This window comes from Trachypithecus francoisi, unplaced genomic scaffold (assembly GCF_009764315.1).
Source record: "Trachypithecus francoisi isolate TF-2019V2 unplaced genomic scaffold, Tfra_2.0 Lachesis_group4, whole genome shotgun sequence".
Lineage (NCBI taxonomy): Eukaryota > Metazoa > Chordata > Mammalia > Primates > Cercopithecidae > Trachypithecus > Trachypithecus francoisi.
This window is the reverse complement of record NW_022681469.1, coordinates 52,584,903-52,599,728: the sequence shown is the minus strand read 5'-3', so window position 1 is coordinate 52,599,728 and position 14,826 is coordinate 52,584,903.

The window sequence follows — 14,826 nt, the reverse complement described above, 5'->3', positions numbered from 1 at the left end:
CTCAAAAAAAAAGAAAAAAGGAAAAATATCCATATATGTACTCTCATCTATGCATGTTATCTATCATATATCACATGAAAGGAAAAACTACCAATATTTATAGATACTATAAATATGTAAATATTATAAACATAGTATCATGTATAACTGACACTATAAATACAGTAAGATGGTCAATGTGTTAAACACTTTTTCATTTCATGTAATACCCTTTTGAGGGAGGATTTGTAGTTGCACATTTCCAAAGAAGAAAAAACATGAGACTCTGTAAGATTAAGTTATTGCCTAAGGTCACCTACCTACTGAGAAATAGAGCTGGAAGTCTGAAATAGGTTTATCTTACCCAAAGCCCATTATATTTTTGCTCTGAAACATTGACTCTGAGCACCCTAAACTGGGCTATGATTATTCAAATAGGCATATAGAGTTCTAGGTGAGCCTGGGAGAAATACAAAATTTGAACATACAGGATCTGTTCTGAGATCAGAATGTTTAAAATTTCTCTTGACAACTTGAATCATGGAACATACATGTGCTCATCATTTGCCAATGACATTAACTTGAGCAGTGGTCAAAAATAATGATGATAGCATTTAATGACAAAGCTTCTAAAGAAAAAATGCAAATACAAACTTTAGAGGGCTAACTCTAGCAAGCATGGCTAAAAATATTTTCACCTTCATGGTAGGCAGCGGGTTAATTGTGACTCAGTAGAACAGCCCTAATATTACATTCTGATGTGGGTGAGTGTTGAATATTGTGTTCTTATTTTTTAAAAGTATGAATCCAGGAGTTAGTTGTTAGCAAAAGCATGACATGGGAAACCATGACATCATCTTTTCATCTTTCCATTCTTTTCAGCCCTGGTCAGGACTTCATCGGATGATGTGGCAGGTTTGGATCCACTCATTGTAAGTAATAGTGAAGATCTCAGGCATAGTCCAGGGCAAAGCAATAAAAATCATTAGCTTGGGGTGAAGAGTCACAAGAACAAAGCCCAGGGGAGCAGATTTATGGAGAAGCAGAAAAGGTAAGTGATGAGGATGAAAAATCAGGAACTTCAGTCTGGTAGCAGTAGTCACATGTGGACCAGAGATCATCTGCATCAACATCACCTGAGATGCATGTGTGACTGTAGATCTGTGAGAAAATCCCACACCTACGAAACCAAATTTCTTTGGGATCGCAGACAGGTGGAGGCAAGCCCCCCAAGGATTATGCACACTGAAATTGAGAACCTTTGTGCCTCAGCTGCACTTTGAAATCACCTGGAGACCCACCTCAGGGACTCTGATTAATTGGTCTGGGATGACCCCAGGGAATCAGACTTTTAAAAGATCCCCAAGTGATTCCAATTTTCAGCCAACGTTGAGATGCTCTGCTCTGTACTATCAGCAAGCAGCTATCCAACTTCCATTGAATATTCGAGAAATGGTCTTATTCTATTTGTGAAACACTTTAATTAGATAATTCCCTAGCATTCATAGTGAGTCACCTTTCCAAGATAAATGTATTTTATTTTTATAACAGTGATTTGTCTGCTCTGGCAATCAGTACCTGAGTCTCAGAGTCATTGTGAACAAAAGTGTTATTATTTTCTCTAGATTCTGGAGACCACACTGTCCCTTTTAGTCTGGTTTTTCTCACAAGGTGGCTGTCAGGGATGACAAAAATAATTATAGAGTGCTTGTAAACAATGGTGTATGTCAGACCTGACCTATGAATGAATGAACTGAGCCCCTTGGTCATAACTAGGTTTTCATCTTCAGCATCTTCATTCCAGGTGCTAATCTGGTCGTTGGGATTGAAGGCTATGACTGCAAGTTTATTTGAGAAACGTTTGATTAGGCTCAAGAAAACGGATACTTTCCCTGACGGGGAAATGCCCTGGTAGGGCAACTATTCCACAGCACAAGAGGGGAGATTACTGCTGCAGATAGTAGTCATTTGTGCCTTAGGTTAAATTTAAATCCATTACTGGGGATCTTTGCTTTCTGAGCCCTTTCTGATTGTGTAACAATATTAACTGGCCCCTGAAGGTATTTGACTGAGTTTCTGGTAGAAGTTCTTCCCCTATACTCTTGAAACTATACTTAAATAGTTGTCTTCTTTCTCTAGGGATGCATGATCTCGTACATTAGTTTTTTGTAAATTGTGGTAAAACACACACAAAATTTACTATCTTTACCATTTTTAAGTGTGAAATTCAGTGGTGTTTCGTACATTCACATTGTTTTGCAACCAATCTCCAGGACTGTTTTCATCTTGCAAAACTGAAACCCTATACCCATTAAACAACTCCCCATTTCTCCTCCTCTCAGCTGCACGTCAGCTTTTGATCATATGACTTATCAGTTTAATTTAATCTTTAGAAAGCTTCCTAAAACTTATTGGCCTACAAAGTTTTACTCTGGTGTTAGCCACCTTTGCCAATCCAATCTTAAAGTATTTTATTTTTTCCCCCACAGGTCCACAAATCACTGTGTTAAGACAACATATACTTCAAAAACAAGTATACTCTGGTTTACTTTAGTTAAAATGTCCATCCATTGACTGGGCTCATGCCTGTAATCCCCAGGTCAGGAGATCAAGACCAGCCTGACTAACACAGTGAAACCCCCTCTCTACTAAAAATACAAAAAATTAGCCAGGTGTGGTGGCAGACGCCCATAGTCCCAGCTTCTTGGGAGGCTGAAGCAGGAGAATGGTGTGAACCCGGAAGGCAGAACTTGCAGTGAGCCGAGATGGTGCCACTGCACTACAGCCTGGCGATAAAGCGAGACTCCGTCTCAAAAAAAAAAAAAGTCCATTCATTTAAAAAAAGAATTAAATAAGAGTACTCTAAACTCAAGAGAATTTCTCTTGAGTAAAAATTTAAAATTTGATAATACCTCATCTAGAGAAACAGTAACTCTCAAATACTGTTAGTGGGAGAGAAAGCTCACTCAATAAATTAGATAATATCTATAAAATTTTAAAATGTTGACATTATTTCACGGCTATTCAACTGCTAAGTCTTCACAGATATACTCACAAAAATTACAAAAAACTTAAATGTTAGTCAATAGAGAACTGATTATATATTTATGGCACACTGTGTAATGAACTATTTTACAGCTGTTAAAAATAATCTGGTATAAAAATCGAGTCTTTAAAACTTATGTAATAGCTTTGCGTATGCTGATATGGGAAGATCTGTAAATATAATACTAAATATATAATATTAAATAAAAAAATGAATGTACAATGGAATAGCATACGCTTTGTGAAAAGAAAAATCTTAATTAAACACACACACACACACACACATACCCCAGCATATATCTTAGGGTATGTGCTGGTATCCTGAGACATACTCCCTTTCATGCAAGGATACACAGCAATTGTTAACACTTTCTCTTTTGGAGAAACAGGTTGGTCATTAAGGAGGGGTGAAGAGAAGGGAGGGGAGGAACACATCTTTTTTCATTTACACCTCTCAGAACTTACTAATATTTGAATTTGTAAAAATATGTGTTTGTATTACTTCTAATTTTTAAAATGTTGGCCGGGTGCAGTGCCTCACGCCTATAATCCTAGCACTTTGGGAGGCCAAGGTGGGCAGATCATGAGGTCAGGAGATCGAGACCATCCTGGCTAACAGAGTGAAACCTCGTTTCTACTAAAAATACAAAAAATTAGATGGGCATGGTGGTGGGCGCCTGTAGTTCCAGCTACTCCGGAGGCTGAGGCAGGAGGATGGTGTGAACCTGGGAGGTGGAGCTTGCAGTGAGCCAAGATGGTGCCACTGCACTCCAGCCTGGGTGACAGAGCGAGACTTCGTCTCAAAAAGTAAAAATAAAAATATCAACAGAGTTATCTAGCCAGTGGAATTGTGGATCATTTACATTTCACTCTTTATCATTTTCTCTATGTAAAAGGTACATTTAAAAAAAAAATCTCTGTCCATTTGAAAGCTTAAACAAAACATAAAATTTGATTTCATGCCTTAGATGTTTGGGCAAATAACTATTCTCGTGGCTAGTTTAGGTCACACAGTCTTCTGTGGTCTACATCTCTACAATAGAAAACCAAACCAACCAAAGAAACTCCCTTTATTTTCTTTTTTGACAACAGAATAAATGACATTTACTAAAAATCCCCTCCGTTTTCTCCCTGGTGTTCTTTTCTTTTTTTTTTTTTTTCTTTTTTTTTTTTTTTGAGACGGAGTCTCGCTCTGTCGCCCAGGCTGGAGTGCAGTGGCCGGATCTCAGCTCACTGCAAGCTCCGCCTCCCGGGTTTATGCCATTCTCTCGCCTCAGCCTCCCGAGTAGCTGGGACTACAGGCGCCCGCCACATCGCCCGGCTAATTTTTTGTATTTTTTTAGTAGAGACGGGGTTTCACCATGTTAGCCAGGATGGTCTCGATTTCCTGACCTCGTGATCCACCCGTCTCGGCCTTCCAAAGTGCTGGGATTACAGGCTTGAGCCACCGCGCCCGGCCCCCTGGTGTTCTTTTCTACAGTCTTTGTAGGAGCTTTGTAATTTTATTTCCATGTTTGTTTTAAGCTTTAGTGAAGGATTCATCATTTTCTAAAGATTTTGCTTCAACAGTTTTGCTCAAAGATTCTGTTGTTCCACTGAATAAAATATAACATCTATGAATCCCTCAGGGTCTGAGACACATGAAGGTTCTGTCTTGTAATAAGATTGCCTCTTTTTTTCTTCCAGTCCTGGAAGTTAAGCTTTGCTGCAAGTGAAAATATGCTGCTTTTCTCAGGTTAAAGCGACACAGTCTTAATATTCCATATTCAGACACCCCATGCAGTAGAGCAAGAGGTCTTCCCACCTCTGGGAACAAGCTCAAGCTTTCCATATAAATCATGCTCCAAAAGTTAGGTGAGAAAATATTTCCTTTTTTGTGTTCAACAGAAGGACAAGTGATACTAATTTTCTGGTTATTGTGGTTAACATAATGTTATCTGCTGGTTAGCTCTATGTATGAACACACATTAAGCGGTTATACAATTCAAAGCTGTGGTATAGTCAACAGATGAGACACACTGCTGTAACAAAGCAGTTCTTAATGACTTTTTTAAAAGTTGTTTTTGTCCGAGCGTGGTGACTCACACCTATAACGCCAGCATTTTGGGAGGCTGAGGCGAGCAGATCATTTGAGGTCAGGAGTTTGAGACCAGCCTGACCAGCATGGTGAAACCGCATCTCTACTAAAAATACAAAAAACTTAGCCGGGTGTGGTGGCACATGCCTCTAGTCCCAGCTACTCTGGAAGCTGAGGCAGGAGAATCGCTTGAACCCAGGAGATGGAGGTTGCAGTGAGATGCGATTTGCCACTGCACTCCAGCCTGGGGGACAGAGCAAGACTCTGTCTAAAAAATAAATAATAAAAGATTGTCTTTGTTTAAAATGTATTACTTTGAAAAACAATAAGCAAAACCCTAACTTACTTTTAGTTAGCAGCAGGTTAGACTTAGAAGAAAGTTCAAGCTACATCATATAATTTAAAAACGAATGTTCCTAATTGAACTTACCCCTACTATGTTCCAGTATGAAAATGCAGAATGCACTTATTTAGAATGGAGTAATATTCATTGGAAAATAAATTTCTGGCAAATGTACAAACTATGTGTGGTTCCCATAGAATTAAGCAAAAATAGATCTGGTTCAAAATAACAATAAAAATCCCCTGGGTCTGACTAATAAAAGATGACTGGCACAATTTAAAATCCATTGCAAAGGCTAAAGTAAAATTTTAAAACCTGATAGAGGCTGAGCCAGGAGGTTCGCTTGAGGCAAGAAGTTCGAGACCAGCCTGGGCAACATGGTGAGACCCCCATTTCTAAAAATACTTTTTACAAAATTAGCTGGGCATGGTGGTGGTCACCTGCAGTCCTAGCTACTCGAGAGGCTGGGGCAGGAGGATTGCTTGACCCCAGGAGTTTGAGGCTGCAGTGAGTCATGATTGTACCACAGTGCTCCAGCCCTGGCAACAGAGCAAGATCTTGTCTCTCAAAGAAAAAAACAAGCAAACAAACAAACAAAAAAAAGAAACCAAAAAAATTATAGTAGCAAAGTAGAATCATTTCTTATTCTTTGTAGCTATGGTAGCCTTCTTGGAACTGCCCTGGTGACTATGGCTTTGAATAAGAATTTAGGCCACTGACCACAATGGAGAAAACAAAGGTTCCTTCTCCTTCTCCTTCCCCTTCTTCCCCTCCCTCTCCCCCTCCCCCTCTGCCGCTCCCTCTCCCTCTCTCCTCCTCCTTCTTCTTCTTCTTCTTCTTCTTCATTTTGGGGTTTTAAAAACCAGCAGTGGGCTGGTCAGATAACACAGTTGTTAGGCATTGTGCTGATCACAGCAGAATCATACTTCTTTATATACAACTTCTTATTTAATTTGTGCTAATGTTTCTAAAATGCCATCACATTGATCAGAAGATTTTTTTCTTGCTATCAGATCCTAAAATAAGAATAATATAAGAATATATTGTTCTTTAAATTTGTTCACGCAAGGATGAAAACGATCCCATTTTAAGGTTTTAAATTTATTTTGTATCGTAAAATACAGCATAGTCCCAAAGTACCTCCACTTTTCCATAATTTTTACTCTTTTTAGTATAAGAATTTGATTTAAAAACCATAGCTAAATGGTTTTACAATTTTCATATCTTTTTAAGAATTTTCATATAAAAAACTCAGTAATCAGGAAAAAAATTATTTATTCAGAATGTGTGTCTTAGAAAATATAGTCATTTTAGGCCGGGCGTGGTGACTTACACCTGTAATCGTAGCGCTTTGGGAGGCTGAGGCAGGAGGATGGCTTGAGGTCAGGAGTTCAAGACCAGCCTGGGCAATATGGTGAAACCCCATCTCTACTAAAAATACAAAAAATTAGCCAGGCGTGGTGGTACATGCCTGTAGTCCCAGCTACTCGAGAGGCTGAGGCACAAGAATTGCTTGAACTCGGGAGGTGGAGGTTGCAGTGAGCCAAGATCACACCACTGCACTCCAGCCTGGATGACAGAGCTAGACTCTGTCTCAAAAAGAAAAATATATATATATATGTATAGTCATTTTAAATATAGTAAAGATTCCAGTGTGCCTATTTATTCTCAGGGAAGAGTCTCCTAAGAGACATTCAAAGAAAATGGTTCTATTAAAGAAGGCATGAAATGTTAGTAGCTGCTGTGCTCATAAGAATGGTTGGATGGAGTTATTCTCCACTCCCCAACCCTCTCTAAAAGAGAGAGAGAGAGAGAGAGAGAAAGCCCTGCTAGCTGCTGGTTCTAGGTCAAGATCCTTGCTTCAGTGGACTTTGAATGGCCACAGAGAGGTATCACAGAGTCATGGCTGGTGTCAGGGAAATTGTCTCATTAAAAGTATCACAATTGTTTTGACATCACTATAACATGGTTTTAGAACAGCATTGTTGGCTGGGTTTGGTGGCTCACACCTGTAATTCCAGCACTTTGGGAGGCCGAAGGGGGCAGACACGAAGTCAGGAGATCAAGACCATCCTGGCTAACACAGTGATACCCTGTCTCTACTAAAAATACAAAAAATTAGCCAGGCGTGGTGGTGGGCACCTGTAGTCCCAGCTACTCAGGAGGCTGAGGCAGGAGAATGGCTTGAACCCGGGAGGCGGAGATTGCAGTGAGCTGAGATCACACCACTGCACTCCAGCCTGGGTAACAGAGCAAGACTCTGACTCAAAAACAAAACAAAACAAAATGAACAGCATTGTTGCTGAGATACGATGTGGCAGGGTAGAAAGAACACAGCTTTTGATATTAGACAGATCCAAACTCAATACTTGGGGTCCACTTTTTTTTCCAGCCAGATCACCTTGTGCAAGTTATTTTCTCTGTCTAAGCCTCTATTTTTGCATCTGTTAAAAAAAAAAAAAGAGAGAGAGAATAATTATTTCATAGAATTTTGGAGGGAAGGACTTTGCTCAGGCTGCTATAACAAATGCCATAGACTGGCAGTTTAAACAACAAACATTTATTTCTCAGAATTTTGCAGGCTTGGCTGGGTGTGGTGGCTCACGCCTCCCAGCACTTAGGGAGGCTGAGGCAGATGGATCACCTGGGGTCAGGAGTTTGAGATCAACCTGGCCAGCATGGCAAAACCCTATCTCTACTAAAAGTACAAAAATTAGCCAGGCATGGTGGCGGGCACCTGTAATCCCAGCTACTTGGGAAGCTGAGGCAGGAGAATCACTTGAACCCAGGAGATGGAGATTGCAGTGAGCCAAGATCATACCACTGCACTCCAGCCTGGGCAACAGAGCGAGACTCCATCTCAAAAAAACAAGAATTCTGGAGGCTTGAAAGTCCATAGTCAAGGTGCCAGCAGATTCAATGTCTAGTGAGGGCCCTCTTCCTGGTTTGCTTATAACCACCTTCTGCTGTATCCTCACATAGTGGAGAGAGAGAGATTATCTCTTTTGTGTATTTTACTTATAGGGACACTAATCCCATTCATGAGGGCTCCACCCTCATGATCTAATTATTTCCCAAAGACCCTACCTTCAAATACCATCATCACATTGGGAATTAGGGATTCAACATGTACATTTGGAGGGGGAGGGCAATAAGGATTCAGTCCATAGTGGGGAGTACATGTGATAACATTTTTCGTGTATCCTGAATATAGCATACTCTTAAAAAACTGAAGCTGTTACTATCACTGTTGTTGTTATTGCCGGTACAATTTCCTTCTTTAATCCTCACACCTAGAATTTATATTCTTTCCTTGCCAATCCAATATTTTATTTTTAGGTCTCTTATGACACTAGTATTTTGGTTAAACACCTATTCCTCCTACTAGGTCGGAAGGGTCTTGAGGGCAGAGATCTGGCCAACTTCAACCTTGTATCCCTCCTTCTAGCCTGGTTTTCTGTGCTGAACTTGGCTGACTATATCAGAATCTAATAAAGTTATTTGAACCTTTTCAATTCTAAATTACTAAAAATGTGCCAGTATTTCAAAAAGCCAAAATTCACCTCCAAAAAAGCTTGTGTAACTTATTTCAACACCCATAACCAATGCCAAGACATATTGGCAATGTCAACACACAGAGCAATACCTTTACTGCTGCTCACTACTATTTATCAGGAAACAGATTAGTGCTTCTCTGCATTTGTTTTTATTTGAAGTTTTCCTATAAACTTGTGATACACTGGTATCAGCACCCTCATTATACAGGTGAAGCAGGTGAGACAAAGAAGGTTAATAAATGTCTTCCTGAAAGTTCATTATGCAATCAGCAGCAACATTGGCAGAGAATTGTCTCCTACCCTCCTCCCCCATTTGAAACAGAACATTTCTGTCTCAAAATGAAGGACTAGTGTACATTTGAGGGCTAACTGAATAGCTGAATAGTAGCTACCATTATTATTGTTACTGTCAATATAATTTCCTTCCCCTTAGAGTTGATTATTTCCTTCTTTCTGTTCCAAAAACATTTTATTCAAATGTCTCTAATGGCATTTATTGTAAACCATTTTCCCTCAAAAACAATGTGACTTCTAATTCTTCAACCTGAAGCGTCCAAAGTGTCAGTTACGGGGTAGGATTATAACATTTGAAAGAACAGGTGTCCTTGATTGTTAGATTTGTCAGGGAAATAGAGAAACGGGTGTGCAGAGATTCTGATACAACGACTCTATGCAATCTGCACACTCCTTTTGGGGGGTTCCTTCTGATGTTAGTTGACAAGCTTCACAAGGATGCAAAGTAAGACAAATTAGTCCATGATATACAAGTAGCGGGGACATTACTATGAAGAAAGTCTTGCATTTTCTGAATAAACAGAAGGAGGGCAGTTTCATACTTAATGTTGCATTAGTATTCCTTACTATAATCTACGTAATAAATTTTTTTATTTGCTTTCCTTTTTCTTTGAGATGGAGTCTCACTCTGTCCCCTAGGTTGGAGTAGAGTGGTGCTATCTTGGGTCACTGCAACCTCTGCCTCCCAGGTTCAAGCGATTCTCGTGTCTCAGCCTCCCAAGTAGCTGGGACTACAGGCATGCACTACCACACCTGGCTAATTTTTGCATTTTTAGTAGAGACAGGGTTTTGCCATGTTGACCAGGCTGGTCTCGAACTCCTGACTTCAAGTGATCCACCCACCTCAGCCTCCCAAAGTGTTGGGATTACAGGCATAAGCCACCGCACCCAGCCCATTTGCTTTCTTTATAGCAATCATCCTGTGGAAAGGCAGAGACCCTCTTCAGCAAGGACCTCTCTCCCAGGTATGAGAGAGCAAGGACCTCTCTCCCAGGTATAAGCCTACCCCTCCAAAGGTAGGCTTCAGCTTGGAAACTGTTATATAATTGCTGTAAAGTCACATTTGCCCCCAACTCTTAAGAGACAGAGAGGGCATTAGGAAATGCCTCCTCCACTCAGCCATTTATCCTGACACATAACGTAGATATCCAACTGTGATTTCTTTCTTTTTTTCTGAGACAGAGTCTTGCTGTCACCCAGGCTGGAGTGCAGTGGTATGATCTTGGCTCATTGCAACCTCTGCCTCGCAGATTCAAGCAATTCTCCGCCTCAGCCTCCCAAGTGGCGGGATTACGGGTGCCTGCCACCACGCCCGGCTAATTTTTTGTATTTTTAGTGGAGATGGGGTTTCACCATAGCCAGACTGGTCTTGAACTCCTGACCTCGCGATCCACCCACCTCGGCCTCCCAAAGTTTTGGGATTACAGGTGTTAGTCACTGCACCTGGCTGTGATTTCTGAAGGGGCTGTAAGAGAGATGTCTACCATGTTAGCAGGAACCCTTCAGGTCTACCTTGTTAGGAGGGAGAGGGACAGCTGGGCACGATGGCTCACGCCTGTAATCCCAGCACTTTGGAAGGCTGAGGTGGGCGAATCACGAGGTCAGGAGATCGAGACCATCCTGGCTAAGGTGGTGAAACCCCATCTCTACTAAAAATATTTTTAAAAAATTAGCCAGGCATGGTGGTGGGCACCTGCAGTCCCAGCTACTCAGGAGGCTGAGGCAGGAGAATGGCGTGAACCTGGGAGGCAGAGCTTGCAGTGAGCCAAGATCGCACCACTGCACTCCAGCCTGGGCGATAGAGTGAGACTCCATCTCAAAAAATAAAAAGAAGGAGAGGGACAATTATGTAGAATGGGCGACATTTGGCTTGCTGCCCAAATACCTCCCCACTGGGCTAGCTGATGCTTGCAATTCTATACGCAGTTTCATTCCTTAGTCCCCTAATGAAAATACCCCTGAGAAAGAAAACATATGGAACCTTGTTCATTATTTGCTCTTTCTGCTTCTTTGGAGAAACGAGTTGATTAAATTATTTCTTGACAACAGTTTAAAAGAGAATAAGGACTATTGAGTAAGGAGAAAACATAGGAGGGAAAAATCACTAGCTCGCTTCTCTTCAGTCATGTGTTGTAGCTAGGTCCCTCAGCCCTGAAAATGTCCTCATTGAACAGAAAAGCATTCTGTAACGACTCCTTCAAAGGAATTCGTGTGTTAGCTAGATCTGGAGATAAAATTTCATTTTCTGCAAGTCCCCCATAACTGAAGGCTAGTAAATGCCTTCCTGAAAGTTCATTATTCAGTCAACTGTCTTTTCCTAAAAATTCTGACAATGACTCACACCTTAGAGGCTTTGGGCAGATATCCCTATGAGATGTCTTAAATTCTTAGTGTGGTCGTTCTACCTGAGATAAGAATGGAAGCTGTTTTTGCTAGAAACACTGGAGATATGAGACCAGTTCATCTTCCATAACATTGTTCTTAAAAAAGTTTTCTGATAAATCCTTCAGAGCTGCTATTTTTCTCTCCTGCTGGTAGAGCCAGGGCTTTAAAGCCCAGAATGTCAGGCTGGCCTGCTTCCCCTTGTCTTTATCAGCGCGACTGTAGCAGCAGTTACAACAGTGGCAGCTTCGATAGCCTTCCCTATCTCAGTCCCACTTCCCCTATTTCTAAACTTGGATGTGATCACAGCTTTTACTTTCAGAGACAACTATGGGAACGTGACAGCTCAGGGTGTTATTTTACTGTAATGCAAAGCTCATTCAGTGATACTTTCAGCAGTAAGGAAAAACAGTATTGCCATAGTTCCATCATATTTAAAATTTCCATGCAGCTATGTGAGAAAGGCCACAAAAATGAAGGTGACACTTGCTCTAAAAAAAAAAAAATCTGGCTACTTATACATTGTTGGGAGTCAAAAAAAATAAAAATGAAAAGGGAATTCAGTTTGTGTTTCAATCATGGTCCATGTGAGATGTTCTGGGTTATAATCTTTAGCTAAAATATTTTTCTCATTTTGCTCAGTATCTGTATGTAAACTAAGTTGACATGGTTCACAGAACATCTGGAATCTTGTATCTAGTTCTCAGCCATAATCTAGAACTGGCCTCCATTTTCCATGGGAACGAAGGAATGCTATGAATACTATGCAGCCTGACAGCGTCATACTGTCATGGGAAGCGTGGCAGCTCAGGAAGCCCATGCAACTCCGGTTCACATTTCTCAGGGCTCCTTTCAGGCTCCCCTGCCTTGACTCATTGAGCTCGCTCCTTGAGTCACCCGTCTTATTCTCCCTTGGCTCTCTAGAAACAGACACTTTCATGTATGACCCAGATATCTCTAGATACTCTAATAACTTTTTTTTTTTTTAATTTTAGACGGAGTTTCCCTTTTGTCGCTCAGGCTGCAGTACAATAGCACAATCTCGGCTCACTGCAAGCTCCGCCTCCCCAGTTCAAGCGATTCTCCTCCCAAGTAGCTGGGATTACAGGTGTGCACCACTACGCCTGGCTAACTTTTTTTGTATTTTTAGTAGCGACGGGGTTTCACCATGTTGGCCAGGCTCCTGGCTTTGAGAGGAGTTGGTCTCAAACTCCTGACCTCAGGTAATCTGCCTGGCTTGGCCTCCCAAAGTGCTGGGATTACAGGCGTGAGCCACAGTGCCTGGCTACTCTAAGAGCTTTATAGACATTTTCTTTCTTTCTTTCTTTTTTTTCTGAGACGGAGTTTCGCTTTCTCACCCAGGCTGGAGTGCAGTGGCACAATCTCAGCTCACTGCAATCTCTGCCTCCTGAGTTCAAGTGATTCTCCTGCCTCAGCCTCCCTACTAGCTGGGGCCACAGGTGTCTGGCTAATTTTTGACCACCATGCCTGGCTAATTTTTGTATTTTTAGTAGAGATTGGGTTTCACCATGTTGGCCAGGCTGGTCTCAAACTCCTGACCTCAGGTGATCCGCCAGCCTTGGCCTCCCAAAGTACTGGGATTACAGGCGTGAGCCACCGCTCCCGGCCCTTTGTAGACATTTTCTTATTCAATCTATAGCACCTCTAATAGACCCGTGGGAAACACAGTTTCATTATTACCACAAAGAAAACTAGGGGCACACAGTCTAAAATATTTGCACACAGCAAGTTTATAAAGCCGCTGAGACAAGCAATCAAAGCCTAATCCATTAAAATATAATTGCCTTTTTATTGAGGACTCAAGATTTTTCTTTGGTGTGCTGTGGTGAAAGTATGGGTAAATGCGGCCAGGCGCGGTGGCTCACGCCTGTAATCCCAACACTCTGGGAGGCCAAGGCAGGTGGTTCACGAGGTCAAGAGATCGAGACCATCCTCGCTAAAACACAGCAAAACCCCAGCTCTACTAAAAATACAAAAAATTAGCCAGGCATGATGGTGGATGCCTGTAGTCCCAGCTACTCAGGAGGCTGAGGCAGGAGAATGGCATGAACCCAGGAGGCAGTGCTTGCAGTGAGCTGAGGTTGTGCCACTGCATTCCGGCCTGGGTGACAAAGTGAGACTCCATCTCAAAAAAAAAAAAAAATTGGTTGTCTTTTCCAAATTTAGGTGACCTTTTTTAAGTGGAGTAACTGAAATCTAATTAAACACAAAGAAGTTGAAGTTTCACTCAAGAGCCAGTTTCTAAGTTCAGAGATCATTTCAATGCCAAGCTCCTGATTACTTTAAACTGAAAAAATAATTAACAGAGGATTTTTAAAATGTTGGATGTACACGCTAAAGCGTTTGATACATTCTCATCAAGTGTATCTTCGGTGATTTTATTGGCTACTTTTAGATGTCAAAGAAGTATAAAAACTTGAAAAATAAAGTCATTGATAATGAATGCTGCAATCAATTTTTCTTGGCAGAACAAGTCATCAGATTATACAGGGAGATAAAAATGTTCAGTGCCAGATTGTACCTTTCATTTATGACAAAAGGAGGGGTACAGATCAACAACTGGCTTTATAGCCAGTGTCAACTCCAAGAACTCCACAGAGAGGATTAGCATAAGAAGATCTGTGAAGGATCCAGCATGTTCTTTTCCCTAGCCTGATAGAAGCAAATGAAAAACACAAAAAGAAGCAAAAAACCTCCAGGTCTGGTGTGTCCCTGTTTGCCGGATTACCTCACAATAAGGAGGGTTTAGGCATAAAAATAAAAACAATTCTTTAACTTACATGAAGCTTAAAGTGTTTTTAAAGCACTTTCATATCCTTTCATATCCATTCTCATTTTGTCCTCATCCATCCCTATTGACCATTATCTCTATTTTCCAAATGCAAACACAACTCAGTCTCCCTGAAATTCAGACTGCAACTACTCTTCAACACCATGGGATGCCATGTTGAGATACAATCCAGATCTGGGGCAGATGGAAGAAAAATACCCTTGGCCCTAAAAGGACAAGAGTCACTAGCATGCTGGGTTTTTTGTTTGTTTGTTTGTTTGTTTTTGAGACAGATTCTCACTCTGTTGCCCAGGCTGGAGTACAGTGGCGCAATATTGGCTCACTGCAACCTCTACCT